Below are 17,352 nucleotides of genomic sequence, written 5' to 3'. Positions count from 1 at the left end.
CCTCTAGGGGTATCAAGCCGGGGGAGGAGGGCGTAATAGCCGGAAAAAGAAAATATTACATAGGAAGGTACACTCCCACACACCTAACGCTAGATTTTCTTCTGGGGTAAAGCCCTCCATCACATCAGGGGATAATTGCACTAGTCTCCAATATGATAAAAATTTATCTTGAGCCTACAGCAAAATCTTAGACAAGTGGCTCAATTGAAGTACGGATAAAAATAGTTTTTTCCCTCGGGTATATAGTAACCTTTTTGTGATAATAACCATAAGCTTTTGACCTTGCATGAAAGTAGAAGGGATCTCATTTTTTCACTTGTAATACATTTGTCCATGATAAAGTGCCAAAAATTCTGAAATATAACTCTTTTGTGCTCTAGTTCTTATATTTTACCACTCAAATTTCTTAATCTTTATTTAGTTTAACACTCAGTTCATTTACTTGTGTTTCTTGGTCTAAGATGAAAAACAAAAGAGTTTTGATTAAACCCAGTCCACTTGTCTTTATCCCCTATTTCACAAATATAACTTCATTTCCACCCACATGTTTTCCTAATAAGTAGTTTGACGACGTCTGTGGAAATATGCATTTTTGATATTGTTTCGATCTATTGCTTCTAATATTTGCTAGGTCATCAGTTCATGTGGCAGAGTGGTTAGTACTATTTCATCCTTAACCAAATATCTCAGATCAAGTCCCCTTGGCTATGGAGTTGTCTTTTTTAGGGAGCGATTTACACGCCAATGTTGAATTTTTCAACGGAAATTTGAATTTAGTCGAACTCCAATGTGGGTACCCGAAACTGAGTGGAAAACGAAAAAAATCAGTTCTTATCCACTCAAAATGTTGCCATGGATGGAACTTCTCGTGATAGTATAATTGTAGTGAGCAACTCAATATGTTGCTTGCTGCAATTTTGCATAACCCTTTAGTTTTGTTATATGTGCAAGATGTGAAATGCTCAAATGAGCATAGAAAGGAAAAAAATAAGTCTCTTTTCCATGACAACGTCCAGGGGACACATGCAAGGAGAGATTAAGCTCTAATTAAAGAAAATGATAGTGATGATGGGTATCGTAGAGATCAATACCTCCACAAAGAGGCTTACATCATCACCCAAGAGAAAAGTGGGTCCTACACCCAAACTTCGTTTTAAGCCTAAATCCACAAGGGGTATCAGAATTAGCCTAGAAACTTTGAGATCCAAACAAAGGGTAATTCTAGACAGAATTCAACATTCCGGAGATAACTGTGCTGAAAAAATTCTCATCCGAGCTCATTTACTAAGAATGTTGACTAAAGTCAAACTTACGCCTTAACTTGAAAGTTAAAATGTCTAATTGCACAAACTCGCACTAAAAGCCTCGAGAATTATGCCGACAATGTTACTAGCCTAAGATGATATTTTCGGAGCTGATGGAATCCTCAAAAGCTGATTCTGAGGTCATATTCTTGAACTTTTGATCAAAACTAACCGTTCTAGGTTCAAAAGCTCCAAAATACTAAAACTCCCATAAAAATCAAACGAACGACCAGGTGAGTGAAGATACTGTCCAAGCAAGTCATAAATGACTTAGGGTAGCTACAAGAAAGATCTAAATGACGAACATGGGGGATAAACATAGAAAGGACCTGGAGGTCATTACGTATTTCTAGATACTCTTCGTGAAATTTCTGGCTCCGCCATTGATTATAAGGTATTAAAATGTAACTTATATAGACCGGAAGGAGTTGTGTGTAAATTTCTATAAAACTAATGTAATTAATAGAGGTTGTAATAAACTATTTATAATTTTTCTAGGTTATCAATCAAGAACCAATCAACTCCCAGCCCAGCTAGCAAGAGTGACAATCAACCCAGCCAGTCAACTACCTGGTCAGCTAGCAAGAATGACAATCAACCCAGGCCGCCCATCCATAAAATACACTCCGAAGGGCGTAAGCCGCCCAGCTAGCAAGAGTGACTCGGGGGATTATCAACTCCGTAGAGAATATCAGATATCTAAGTTGCCCAGCCAGCTTGCCCAGTCCCAAGGGCGTCAGTTGTTGCTCCCCAATATACACGCAAGTGTACGTGGTCGCGCAAGTAATATAGATTCTTAAAGAAACGAGTTATCGTTCCCAAGGGACTTATGATCAACTTATATTCACTCACTTCTACAACTAAAAGTAAAAAGTAATATTTTCAAGAGTTATGATTTATTGTTTATCTACTAATAATTATGCACTAACTAAACGTAACTAATTGTGAACAACTTTGATATAATGTTTCAAGCAAGTTAAAAGCAATTCCAGGGCTGCAGCATATACTGAATATCCTGTATCATATTATTAGCTTAGAATTAATTTCAGTTGTCAAGTTACTGGTTTATAGGGTTGATAGTATGATCCGGGTTATACACCTCTCGTCGCCTACCTCAGTTAGCTATCTAACTACATTGTTAAGCGGGGATAAATAGACTAACTGGCGAGCATTAAGATTTCATCCTATTTCATAACCAAGCAAGGTGTTCGTTTGGGCGTCACTCCTGAAAACTAATATCCTCAATCTAATTGGTGGACCGAGCTCTCTATATTCTCTGGTCTATCTAATCTCTTCTCTCTCAATTTTAAGATTAGACACTTAATTTATCTTATGGTGCGCAAACATAAAATACTAAAACAAGAATATAGAAGTAACTTATAATGACAACCAAAATTTAATTCAACAAGCCTTAAATAATCAACAATCAATTCGTAGCTACAGCCCCAGAACTAGGGCGTTTAGCTACTCATGCTATTAGAAAACAAGAAAATACAATAGTTCATGTAATTTCCGGACTATAGAAGAGTTAAAGGATAAAAACCTATTACAAACTTGAATTCTTGCTCTTGCACACTCCAGCTGCATCAGTGTTGGCGCGGCGCGCCTCTCAGCGTGCCTGAGAGGTGCCTCTGAATGTTGGGCCTCGGCGCGTAGCGCCTCTCAACACGCCACTAACTCCTCTCTGACATACCACCAGTGGCGCGCCGCGCGAACCAGTGCGCCAGCCACTGGTGGTTTTTGCCTTGGCCATTTTCTTGCACATCTTTGCTCCGTCTTTCTTCGTTCCAACTCCACTTCCTTTGAGATTTCCTGAAACAACTAATCATGTGTGTAAGTGCACAATCATTACAAGTATAACAAAAATCAAGCTAATAGACTCAAGATTATTCCTCAACTTAAGCACTTTATGGGTAATTATTGACAACTTAGGCATATAAATATGCCTAAGATCATCAACCGTTCAGCTAACAAGAGTGCCTGGGGGCGTATCGACTCTGAAGAAGATCTCAAGTAGTCTCCAAGCCACCGTGGATCGACGTCCACTCCCAAAGGTATCACAAAAGTCTCCAAGACAGAAGCACTCCAGTCACGAGAAAGCATACAATCTCTAATAATGCATCAGAGCCGCAGAAATTGGGAGAGGAAATAGAAAGTTCCAACAATTTGCGCAAACACCTAAATTAAGGCTCATTCGATCAGACCCAAATCTGTTATTCCAGTCTACAATGACCTAGTCCACCCAAATAACGTCAGAGACATACCAAGGTCACAAGGTGCACGGATCTAAGGCAACACTAGTTTATCTTAGACTAAGGACAAAACATGCTCTAAAAAACACGCAGTAAAACTAGTAACTTACGTAGTATGTGACAACACGCGTACAACCCGAGCTAATCATGGTACTACCCTCGAAACAGTAGTACTCAACCCTAAGTCATGGTTTCTAAACAGATAAGCAGGAATAACTAGGTACCCACCCCCAATTCACATTAACTATCATGAATTCACATATTTATGCTCAATCTAATTAGAAAGGAAGTTGTAGCCTACTTGTAGGCTGATCGTGCACGCTCCAAATCACAAGCCCGGAGCTTTTCCTTTCTAAATGACCTCTAAACTTTACCACTCTATCAAAAATAGGATCATAATGTCAATACGGTCGTTTAGACACCAAAATCACTCAAAACGGAGACGGGCCAATTTTTAGAATTAAACGAGAAATGTGGAAACCGCACCAAAATTTCTGGAATTGACTCAGTCAAGAGGTCTTTAACTATGACTCGAACTTTTATTCCAAAGATGAACACAATTCAATGCCAGAAATAGCCCACAACAACACATGCAAATAACCAACAAGTGAAGCAACAAAGAGAGATGGGGTAGTAGCTCAATCACAAATATCACCTCAATCGGAGGTCCCTCAACAACTCTCGATCACTTCACCACGTAGCCACGCTCCCAAAGATCACTCACGACTTCGAATCACTCAAATCAAAGCTTGAATGAGGGAGAAATCATTTTTTTAAAATAAGAAATGAGGCTGCAAAATCGCTATTAAATAGTTCAGATTTGGTCGCTAAAAGTCTAATTCTGGTTGCTAAAAGTCTGATTTATGGTCGCTAAAATCCTGCAATAGATATCGACACTTCAACTGGTTTGCTTAAACTCTGAATTCTCTGATGGAGTGTTCGGTATTCATTTAGAACCACGTAAAAGCAGACGAGATATACAACCCTATAAAATTTGATATTCTGAACTCAATGGAGCAGTCCAAATTCTCTTACGAGTTCATCTCGGGAAAAAGTGGGCCCCACACCCAAACTTTGCTTTCAGCCAAAATCCACAAGGAAGATTGGAATTATCCCAAAAGCTTAGGGATCCAAACAAAGAGTCATTCTGGACCAAATTCAACATTTCTGAGATAACCTCACTAATGAAATTCTCATCCGAGCTCGTTTACTCAGAATATTCACTAAAGTCAAACTTACCCCTTAACTTGAAAGTTAAATCGCACAAACTCGCACAAAAAGCCTCGGGAGTCATGCCGACCATGTTACTAGACTAAAATGACCCTTTAGGAGCTGATGGAATCCTCATAATTGGATTCTGAGGTCATCTTCTTGAACTTTTGATCAAAATTGACCGTTCAAGGTTCAAAAGCTCCAAAACACTAAAACTCTCATAAAGCTAAACGAACGACCAAGTGACTGAACAGGCAGTCCAAGCAAGTCATAAATGACTTGGGGTCGCTACAGGAAAGATCTAAATGATGAACATGAGGCATAAACACAGAAAAGACCTGGAGGCCATTACGTATTTCTAGACACTATTCGTGAAATTTCTGACTTCACTACTGATTCTAAGGTATTAAAATGTAACTTATATAGACCGGAAGAAACTATATGTAAATTTCTATAAAAATAATGTAATTTATATAGGTTATAACAAATTATTTATAATTTTTCTAGGTTATCGATGAATCATCATGACCAATGGCGTTGCTACGGCCATTCAGGGTGTCCAATTGGACACCCTTCGTCGAAAAAAATTACGTTGTGTATATATATCTATATATATATGTGTGTATGTGTAAAATTCTACATTTAAAGGATATATATTTAAAGTTGGACACTCTTGATAAAAGTTATGTCTTTGGTGCATAGATAATGGGTGTTCATTTGAATGAAGGAGTTCTAGGTTCAAACCCCAAATAGCATAATTTTTTTTTGTTTTATTTTGACAGTCACACACCCCTATTCTTGGATACCCTTAGTAAAATTTCAGATTTCGCTACTGCTCATGACTAATACATATATAATACTAAAGTTGCACGCACTTATCTTTTTAATTGTTCTAGTTGGGTAAATATAGTACTCACATTATAGTTAAAGAGTAAAGAGTTTGAAAACACATTTAAATTATCCTTTTCTTAGTTTCATATATAAATTATCACTGATTAATTTTGATAAACATATCTCAGCTTATATGTGTCGATGTGTAATACAGAGTTATTTAGCAAAGAACAACTTCAAATTCATATAATTAATCTGATATCACGTGCTTACAATTTGAACCCTTCCCTTTTTTTTCTTTTTTTTTTTTGGTTTTAAAATTTTCACTTTTGTTATATTGATATGAAAGTAAAAATTATTTTCTTAAAAATTTGTATATAACTTACCCAAAACAAAAAAAAATGTAAAATTCTTTTAGGGAATGGGGTAGAATTAATTTTTTCAAAATTTTTTTTAGAGGGGGATATTGATACTTTAATCTTTAACTTTCCAGTTTTAACTAATAATAATAAATTATCTAATTTTTTTCAATGTGGAATATTTTTCTATGTGACAAGACTTTTTAAATAAAAGAGTGTAGTAAAAGAGAGATGTCTATTTCTCTTACTAATGAGTGATAATTTAGATTAGGGGTGTACAAGACCGGGTCGGTTCGGGTTTTTCAAATATCAAATCAAACCATTTGTGTAAAAATTTTAAATTTATAAACCAAACCAAACTAATAAAATTCGGATTTTTTCGAGTTTTTCAACCTCGGGTTGGTTCGGGTTTTTCAAATACCAAACCAAACCATTGTGTCGAATTTTTAAATTTATAAATCAAACCAAACTAATAAACCTCGGATTGTTTTCAGATTTTTGGATTTTCCTGGTAAAGTTTGCATACAAACATATAATTAACTTGTACTCCAAATATTTCTTTAGTCCAACCAAAATACAATTATCTAAGGTATTTCTTAAGAAAATAACACAAAATATGAGATGAGGATATTCAATAAAAAATAATAATGAAATCATCATATAAAATAAATATTGCAAGGTCATAATGAAAATGATCATAATTTAAAAGTACTAAATCATGCTAAAATAAGTTTAATAAGTATTAGTTACAAAACTGAATATTTAAAGAATATTAAAATTAGATTATGTAATTTAATTATCTAAACCAATGTAAAACTAAAGAACAAATATTCAATATTATTGTCATTCTGGTGTTGAATTGATTTTCTTTTTGCATTAGTATTAATTTGATTTTAATTTAAGTTTTATTATAATTATTAACATCTATGAACTATAATCTTTATTGGACCATTCCGAATTCTAAGTTTAAAACTTGAAATAATATATTAAAAGATAAAAACTATGAAATAGTATAAGATATATTTTAAAATTATATCAAAGTAAATATTTTTATGTATAAAATAAAATTTTAAAATTATTAAATATTTTTATGTATAAAATAAAATTTTAAAATTACATATATAATGTCGGGTTGGTTTGGTCTCGGGTTGATTTTTCTTAGTTAAAACTAAACCAACCCAACTATAATTGGGTGTTTTTTTTCAATACCAAACCAAGTCAAACCAAATCACTAGTCGGGTATTTTTTTGGTTTGACTTGATTTGCGGTTTGGTTCGGTTTTGTACACCCCTAATTTAGATATGAAACTCACACTAATAATAATTTAAGTATGAAATACTCCCTCTTTCCAACAATAATTGTCCACTATTGACTTGATGCATCCTTTAAGAAACTATAAATAGGAAGATAATTTTGCTATATCACCATTTGAATATAATAAATATAATGTCTTGAAAAATATAATAGGGAAATGACTATAATTAATGATAAGGACAAATTAGGAACTAAGTGTAAAATTATCCACGAATTTCATAAAATGGACAAGTATTATTGGACATCTATTTTTAGTATAATTGACAAGTATTATTGAACGGAGGGAGTAAAAAATGGGTACTTCACTCATGGTTAAACTCAATGCAAAAAACATGGCACGTTAATCTTGGGGAACATATAAATGGGAGGAATTTAAGTTGGGGGTCCATTAATTGGAGATGTGATAACCTTAATGATGCTTATTAATAATGAGGACACTTAAGATAGTTAGGAAACATAATCACATGGATATCTTAATCATATTAGTTAAATCACAACAAAAAAAATGAATTATCTTATGTCATGTCATTTTCTGGGTCATCCAGTGACTATGACAAGAATATAATGTCTGCTTACGGTATCGTTAACAATGATTAGTGGTTAAACTAATATCATTCTTGCCTCTTAATCACTCAGTTAGTTATTTTTCAATAGTCTTAATGACTCATTGAAAAATGGATAAACAATGGGCTTTTTAACATGTACCTTTTTGTCATTTGTTGATTATTATTAGTGTCGATATAATGATGTGCTTCTCTTTTAATTGACTTCCAATAGATGAACTATAAGAGGCTCTAAATGCTTAGAAAGGTGTCAATTTCTCCATGGGGAAACCCTACCAATTTTCCCTAAAGTTGTCATGATAAACTCCTATTAGAAAAGGTAAAAAAGGTTTCTACGAGTAGACGCAGAGTTAGATTGGGGTTTGTGGGTTCGGACGAATCCACTAACTTTTTTATAGACTCTGTATTTGTATAAGAAAATTAAATAAATATATATGTATATTTACTTGTGAACACCTAACAAAATTGATTGACAACTCAGTTGTAAGGAAGGAGCGGTGGAAATGTCTTTCACACTAATGTTGTGTGTTCAAACTCTACCATCAATATCTGTCCTAAAATTTAGAAACCCCAAACTCTTAATTCTGGTTCCGCCTCTGTCTACAAGTATTAGACACATCTTCTTCAACATACAATCCATCTCTTATCAAGTTGAATTCAATTACAAGGGTACAACCTTCCATAATTTTACACATACGTCCCAACCACCCATATATTCATGTTTGTTTGTCTGCTACTTCTCTTTTAGGCTCCCTCAATGACTTTTGATGTCATCAGAAAAATGTTAAGTGAATCATATTTGTTAAGAGAATGGTTAGTTCTTCCCGTAATTATTTGACATGGCTAATTTTTACATTATATATGAACTAATTTAAGTTAGGTTCAACATTTTTTAAGATGACATCGAGCTAGGTTAATTCATTTACATAATATTGTAGAATCATGTTATATATATACCTAGGCGTGCGGTGGAGGGATTAGGGAGAGAGTGTAACGATCCACTTAGTCCTTTTAAGAATTAGTGTTCAATCGTTCGTCATCAATTTCAAAAGATCAGTTATTTTATTATTTATTTGCTTCAAATTATCAAGGTCAATAAGACGTTGTTCAGTTCACTGTTGGTACATAATTCATTTTTTAAAATCTCGGTATTTGTATTATTAGAGATTTTAAGGTTGTATTATTTTTCTATCCTATATTAATTATCTAATTTACTAAAAATAATTATTACTCCCTTCATCTCATTGTGGCACTTTTGGAATTTTGCGATTCAAATAAGTCTATCTTTGACCGTAATCTTTTCATAGATCTTTTTAACATTTTAAATTATTAATTATTGTCATTTATAATACTTTTTACGTAGTTTACAAATATATAAATTTCATTTCAAAAAATATGAAGATTTCATACGCAAATTTTCGATCAAAGTTAAACTGTTTGACTATCGAAAAAAGAAAAGTGACACTTAAATTGGGACAGAGGGAGTAAAATTATTTATCAATTAACAAAATTAAACTATCATTTTTTTTATTTTCATTACCCTAGCAATTAATTTTATTTTTTTTGAAAGTATAAACAAAATTTGTTAAATTTCAAAAAAAAAAATTAAAAAAATCTTAAAGAGTAAATTAGTAAATTATCATTTTTATTAATAACTTCTAAAAAAGTAAAATAACTAATCCAAAAAAATGAAAGGAATATAAAATTAATTTTTTTCTCTTCACAATAATTTCATAATTTTCTAATTTCATAAACACTTAAATATATCAAATATACTCCAACAGGAAAATATAATAGAAAGACCATCTGTAATCTTGACAAATAATTGCATAAGTTTTGTTTCTATTTTCATATAACTCAAAATCGAAAATCATCCACAAACTCCTACATACATACATACTCTCTCAATTTATAGTAAAACCTCTATAAATTAATACAGGTGGGATCATGAAATTTTATTATTTTATAGAGATATTACTTAATTGATAAATTAATATTTATTAATTTAAAGAATGATTTGAGACTTAATGAAGGTTAATTTTGATTATATCATTATCATTGTATCTTACCAATTTATGTATCATATTTATTGATTTCACATAAAAAAAAATAGTATACATAAAATACAACAAATACGTCAAAATCATTGTATCTTACTAATTTATGTATCATATTTATTGAATTGTCACTATCATGCAAACAAAAGAGCAGGGATGACAAGTGTGTTTTTTGATGAATATATTTGTTGGTTTAATCACAAAATGCATGGTAGACGAGTTTTGTTTATTGTAGATAATTGTCCAGCCCATAATAGAAATACTGAAGGACTACAAAATGTTAAATTGTTTTTCTTGCCACCCAATATGACATCCAAAATTCATCTTTGTGATGCTGGGATAATAAGAGCTTTCAAGATGTATTATCGTAACAAATTTTATCGTAGGATATTAGAAGGCTATGAAGTGGGACAAACTGATCCAACAAAGATTAATGTTTTGAATGCTATGAATTTTTCAATCCCTGCTTGGACAACAAATGTTCAGCAAGAGACAATAGCAAACTATTTTCGACACTGTAAAATTCGTTCGGGGGATGCAATCTCAAAGAATTTGAATGAACCCACTTGAGAAAATGTCATTCATGAACTTGAGGTCATGATTAATGATCTCTGTTACCACGATAAAATGGATGGCAATAACATGTTGGATTATTTGGGTGAAAGTGATACATGTTTAGAGGTCCATATCTTAGAAGAAATTGTGGATACCATCGGAAAAAGCAATGTTGAAGATGATATCATATCTTTGGAACCAGTTACACATAAGGAAGCACTTATCACATCTAGAACTCTTCACAATTTTATGGTGTAGTTCGAAAAGACAACACCGAAGCTCTTGGATGCAATAAGAAAAGTTAGAGATGAGCTTCAACTAGATTTAAATTTTAAGAAAAAACAGAACACAATAGAATCATATTTCACTAAATTGTCTTAGATATATTTGTACTTTTAAAGAATTATTAATTTATGATATTAATGGGACCATATATTTATATAGGGGTCTTCTGAAAATATATTATCTTATTATCTTATTGAAATTGGTAATTTTTTCCATTGGCCCAAGTCGGGACCAAAGGAAAATATTATTTTAGAGAGATTATTAATTTACTGAGTATTAATTTATAGAGGTTTTACTGTATATGATATATTTTTATACTTGAAATTTAAACTATGTGAAATTTAATTAATATTTTAAAAATACTTTTTTTTATTATATTAACATGATAAGAATTGCAACTTATAGTGTTTGCTCAAAAATATAACCTTCTCACTAAGTTGCAATTCCACCAAAAATATTATTAGTTGCAATTCTTATCATGTTAATATAATTTTTTTAAAATATTATAGCTTGAATTTCGAGAACAAAAAATAATAAATTAATAGAGAGAGTAAAATGAAAAAAATTAATTATATTTTGATTTTATTGATTTACAAGTAATTATAAATAACTATTTATTTCTTACCTAAAAATAATATAATTGATTTTGTATCAGGTTAAGAGCACAAATCTTTCAACTTTTTTAAATACATAATTATTTGACTTTAAATATAAATTAATGTTAATATATTTATCTCTATTTGATTTTTAACAAATGAACATTCTGAATTATCCAAACAATAAAGAAAATAAATTACTAATTTTAGGACATTACTATTGTTTATTGAAGAATTGGAGAAATAATGCGCAAAAAAAGATAATGAAATACTAATTTTAGGATATTATTATTTTTATTATGTAATGAAATATATTTAAATTTTAAAAAAATTACAAAGTACTCTAGATAGAGGCAGTGGCATACGCAGAATTTTTTGCAAGCGATATCACCTTTTAATATATATATATATATATATATATATATATATACTATTATATCTTTTCCATAAAGTAAAACAAAAGAAATACTTTTACTTTTTTTGGTCGAATTTTCGTTTTGAAAATAATCTCATTAAAAATAATAGTGCTAAATATTTTTTATATATAAAATATCAAAAGAAGAAAAAATAAATGACGAAAGAAGAAAAGAAAAAGTAAAGAAAGAAAATGTAACTGCCTAGATTCAAACTCACGTGCCTCGCATTAAAGTTTGTTTTTTTGTTTTTTAATTATATAAATATGTATACATATATAGCAAAATTTTTCGATAAAACCGTGTCCTGTGACATTCCTTGGACTTTCCTAGATCCACCCTGCATAGAGGGGGGTTAAATAGAAGGTGGGGTGGAGGAGTGAGAAGAGAAATGAGAAAGTTATAAAGATATGAGATCCACAAAATAAATTTTTATCTATTAAAATAATCTTTCACACAATTTCGTAAGATTTGTATAATCATTTGTCACCCTTGTAAACTTGGGAAAGTGATATTTATAATTCAAATGGTACATTGAACTGACTAATGTTTCAAATGAGCACACACGATAGCTAACTTCAAACAAGAATGATGCTCAATATATAACAAATCGGGATAAGTACAACAGTTGAACGTTATTAATCTTTTGTACTATGTTTGGATCATTGTAATCCATTGTATTGTATTGTATCGTTACTATACCTACAATGTTTGTTTTGATTGTTACTTAAAATGTATTGTATAACATTGTAAAAATTTATTGTTACGTAACAATGAAAACCCCTATTTTATGGAACAACCGATTTGGTGTGTTCCCATTGTTACTTAATTTCTTTTTTCAATTATATCTTTACATAATATTTCAAAATACTATTTTACCTTTTACCTTATATTATTTAATTCTAGTCAAACCTCCTACCCTAGAATAATTAAGGATATTTTAGTAAATTTATAAATTACAATACAATACGATACGATCAAACCAAACAATTAAAATGTTATTAAACAATAACAAACAATACAGTGTAGCCAAACATTGTATCTATCATACAGTACAGTACAATATAATATAATTCATTATGAAATAATGAGTAACAATGATCCAAACAGAATGGTAGTGTAGTTTCCAAAACATTAAACCGTTTGGGCAAAGTTATATACAAAAGTTAAAAATATGGATCTTGGGCACACCCCGTGAAGGACATGCTACGATTCACTAATGCACATGGCTTGCATAAACCATACACGGGCGATTTTTTTTTGACAAATTACTTAACTACACTCATTTACTTACCTTAATATCCATTTATCCCTATTTATTTCAAAAATTTCAAAAATCCCTTATTTTACCTATGTGTCCCGCATGTATCCCGTGCACAACACTATGTATCCCGCATGTATCCCGTGCACAACGTTATGTATCCCGCTATGTGGAATGTATCAAACCTAATGTATTCCGTGCACAACGTTATGTATCAAACTTAATGTATCCCGTGCACAACGCTATGTATCCCGCAAACATCATTTTTAAGGGATTTTTGGTAAATAGAAAACTAGAAGGGATAGGATGTTATTTAGTAATTATAATATGTGGTTCCTATAATTTATATATATTTTTTATTTTTATTTTTTTGCGGGGATAGCTTGAGAAAATGTTAGAGATGGAGCTTGGGGGTTATCCAGCAAACTAAGGTCAGTTTAATATAATAATTTGAACATGAATTGTAACATTAAATTTAGGGATGATTTGGATAGATTTAAAAAACGAAAAAGGACCTAAAATATTCGGACTATTGAAAATGATATAAAATTACCCTCCATCCATCTATTGGCTCCCAAATATCCATGTCATCCACCTTTGGATTCAATATTAACCACTTTGAAGGAAAATATTTTATTTATAAACTCAAAGGTTTTTGAATCTTAATTCAAGTTCCATCTATTGTATATTTTTCTGTATATTGAAAATAACAGTAACATTTCTATTTATAAAAGCAAAAACCAAATTAAACTAGGATTAGAAACCACTCCAACTAACAAATCCTAGTTAAACATAAATAAGTAAATATCATAAAGGAAAAAAGGACAAATATACCCCCAAACTATCGTTAATGGTATATAAATACCCTCCGTCATACTTTTCGTTCACTAATACCCCTATCGTTCAAAAATAGTGCACATTTGCCCCAGAAAAGTTATTTGGTACACGTGGCGCAATCCTACGACCCTATCCGATTTGATCAATTATTTAACTTAAAATTCAAATACCCGCCCCACTACCCTTTTAACCCACCCAATTTATCCATTACCCACACAAATAAACCCATTTTCTTTTAAGTCATCTTCTTTACCCATCAAAGAAATAAAATCTGATAAATTTTTCATACTCATTTAAAGTTGAGTTGACACCATAAGTTTCAAATCCAATAGTTTGTGCATCAGTAATTTTAGAATCATATTTACTCAACCACCATGAGGCCAAGCAGCAATCCCCAATGGCAGCAGCAAAACACCACTTCCAGCATAGCAACAACAACAATTTGAGCTAAAATTAGCACAAATCTCATCAGAAAAACAAGAAGAGAAGTGTGGGGAGGGGAAAAAGAGGTAAAAATTAGTGGGGAAGTGAGTGGAACATTGGGAATAGCAAGTGGGTCAACAGATTCTTGCAGAGAATATGTCGATTAGATCTCAGAAATTTCGGTTGGTATGAGAAGACGGTGACTGAAAATTAACTCTTGCTGGCGTTGATTGTCGGAAGTTGAGGATTTAAACTAGTTGGTATTAGTTTTTCAATTCTTCCTTGAGTTTCACAGTGAACTTTCATGAAGGTTGAGGCCTGATTTTAATGAAAGTTCTAGATAAAAGAAGATGACTTAGGAAAATGGGTTTATTTGTGTGGGTAATGGGTTAAATGGGTAATGGGCGGGTATTTGAATTTTGGGTTAAAATAATTGGTGTTGAGCTGTAGGATTGCGACACGTATATTAAATAAGTCTTCCATTAGTGGGAGGGGAAAATGTGCACTGATTTTTGGACAGCAGGGGTATTAATGAATGGAAAGTATGACGGAGGGTATTTATATACTATTAACAATTGTTTGGGGGTATATTTGTCCCTTTTCCCTATTATAAATAACAAATCCTAATCAACTTATTCCTACTCAAATTTTGAATTATTATTTTTAACACACTTTTTTAACGGACAATCATTTAAAATATTTTAATTAAACTTTTAAATACGTGACAAACATCTATTGATTAAATTTTAAGTTACTTAAATTAATTAACAAACCTCCCATTCTTAGACCCAAATCATATACACCCACCAAAAAATTAACTTAACCCAACCAATTAAATTAAATACGCCTTTCATTATTTTGTCTTCCAATCGGAATAGTAGATGTGTTAACAGGCATTTCCCTAGCCTCAGATCCTAAATTGGAAGTTTCTTTACGAACAACGCAATGAGTCTTAGAACTTATATGATTCAAAGATATTTGAATAATCAACATGGATTCATCACTGATTTCGACGTCGATGGATCGATTTTACGGCCTACCAAAATGATTTGTGTTAACTGATCAATTAATCGATCAAACCCAGATTCCATCAAAAACTCCAACATCATCGTCAACAACGACCGAAGACCTAAAGCTTCACCATCATCATAGTAATCCTTCCAATCATTATCTACAATTCCGATTGGAAGATGATGTGAAATGTTGAGAAGGCTTGTTTCACTTCTTTTTTTCTTTTTAAGGTATTTGATTTAATCTGTTGGGTTCAGTTAATTTGAGTCATGTATAATTATGTATGGATGAGTTTACTAATAAATTTAAGTAAATTAAAATGTAGCAATAGATGGTTGCCACGTATTTAAAAAAATTAATAAAAATTGTCTATAATAAAAGTGGTCATTATTAAACCCAAATGTGAATGGTAGGGGTATTTGAGAGTCAATCTATTTAAAAAAAGATATTTGGTAATGCCCGCTTTCTAGGGAAAGGTGGATTGCCGATTTAAGTTTGGTAAGTTCTAACTTCTTAATAACCCTGAGGGGTAGCTCAGCTGGTAAAGGTCTGGGACAAAGTCCTTCAGGTCGCCGGTTCGAGCCCCAGCAGGGCCACTGGAGGCATTACAAACCGGCCGCGTCTCCAGGGCCCCGTGGAACTAACCGTGGTGGACCCGCCTTGAAACAGCGGGACCCGGTGGGTACAGCTAGTCGGGTTCGCAAAGCGACGCCCGGAAACCACGGTAAAAAAAAAAAAAAAAAAAAAAAGTTCTAACTTCTTAATGAATTGGTAATAGGATGGAAGGGTGAAATCGCAATGCCTGAAAGTAGATTTATTTCCTATCTTAAGGCTGGAAAGGTGATTTCAAAAGGGTGTGTGTATCACTTAGGGTGTGTTTGGTATGAAGGAAAATGCTTTCCTAAAAAATGTTTTCCTGGAAAACAAATAGATTTTAAACTTATTTTCTTATGTTTGGTTAGTGAGTAGAAAATATTTTCCAAAAAAGATTTTTAGTGTTTGGTTTTTGAATGAAAAATGTTTTTGAGAAATATCTTTTATTTTTACTAGAGTAGAAAATATTTTTTGAAAACAAACTTAAATTATTTTTTTTTTGGGTGGGTGGGGAGGGGGGGAACGAGGGTAGGGGTGAAAATATAAAAATTTGAAGTTGAAAATATTTATTAAAAACAAACTTAAATTTTTTATGGGGGTGGGAGGCTGGTAGGGAGGTGGGGGTGGGGGTGGGGGTCGAGGGTAGGGGTGAAAAAATGAAATTTTGAAATTGAAAATATTTTTTAACAACAAACTTATATTAAAAAAGTTGGGGTGGGGGACTGGTAGAGGGTAGGGGTGAAAAAAATGAAATTTTGAAGTTGAAAATATTTTTTTAAAAATAAACTTAAATTTTTTTTTGGGGGTGGGGGGATCGAAGGTAGGGGTGAAAAAATGAAATTTTGAAGCTTAAAATATTTTTTAAAAACAAACTTAAAAATTTTTTTTGGGGGTGAGGGGCTGGTAGGGGGGTGGGTGGGTGGGGGAGGGGTTGAGGTAGGGGTGAAAAAAAGAAATTTTGAAGTTGAAAATATATTTTAAAAACAAACTTAATTTTTTTTTGGGGGTGGGGGGCTGGTAGGGGAGTGGGTGGGTGAGGGGGGCTCGAGGGTAGGGGTGAAAAAATAAAATTTTGAATTTGAAAATATTTTTTAAAAACAAACTTAAATTATTTTTTTGAGGGGTGGGGTGGGGGGCTGGTGGGGGTGGTTTGGCGGCTGGTAGGGTGGGGGGTCGGAAGAGAGTTGGAAAATGTTTTCATTAAGTTTTGAAGGAAAATTATTTTTCTTAAATTTGAGAAAAATGAATTCCTTCCTACCAAACACACCCTTAATTTTTATGAATGATACACGGTGTGTAGTTCCCAAATTATTTCGAGTTAGTTGAATCTTGACCCAAAAATTAATTTAATCTTTCTAAATTTGACATAATCTGGCCATTTATTACCCCTTGGTTTTGTAAAACGTAATCCAGAGCATAGAGGAGGACATAAAATTCAAACGTAAAATATATTTTCTATGAAATGAACCTCACCATCTATACAAC

General features: G+C 32.2%; 1 protein-coding gene across 1 annotated transcript in view; it reads right to left on the bottom strand.

Moving 5' to 3' along the window:
• LOC125828795 (chloride channel protein CLC-c-like) overlaps window positions 1-17,352 on the bottom strand; it is a 1,181,495-nt gene that overhangs the window by 1,024,548 nt on the left and 139,595 nt on the right. The gene's annotated exons all lie outside the window — the stretch shown is intronic.

This window comes from Solanum verrucosum, unplaced genomic scaffold (assembly GCF_900185275.1).
Source record: "Solanum verrucosum unplaced genomic scaffold, falcon-dt-bn FXZP01000198.1, whole genome shotgun sequence".
Classification (NCBI taxonomy): Eukaryota; Viridiplantae; Streptophyta; class Magnoliopsida; order Solanales; family Solanaceae; genus Solanum; species Solanum verrucosum.
Note: the sequence above shows the minus strand (reverse complement) of the source record. Positions and strands in the feature narration are given on the sequence as shown.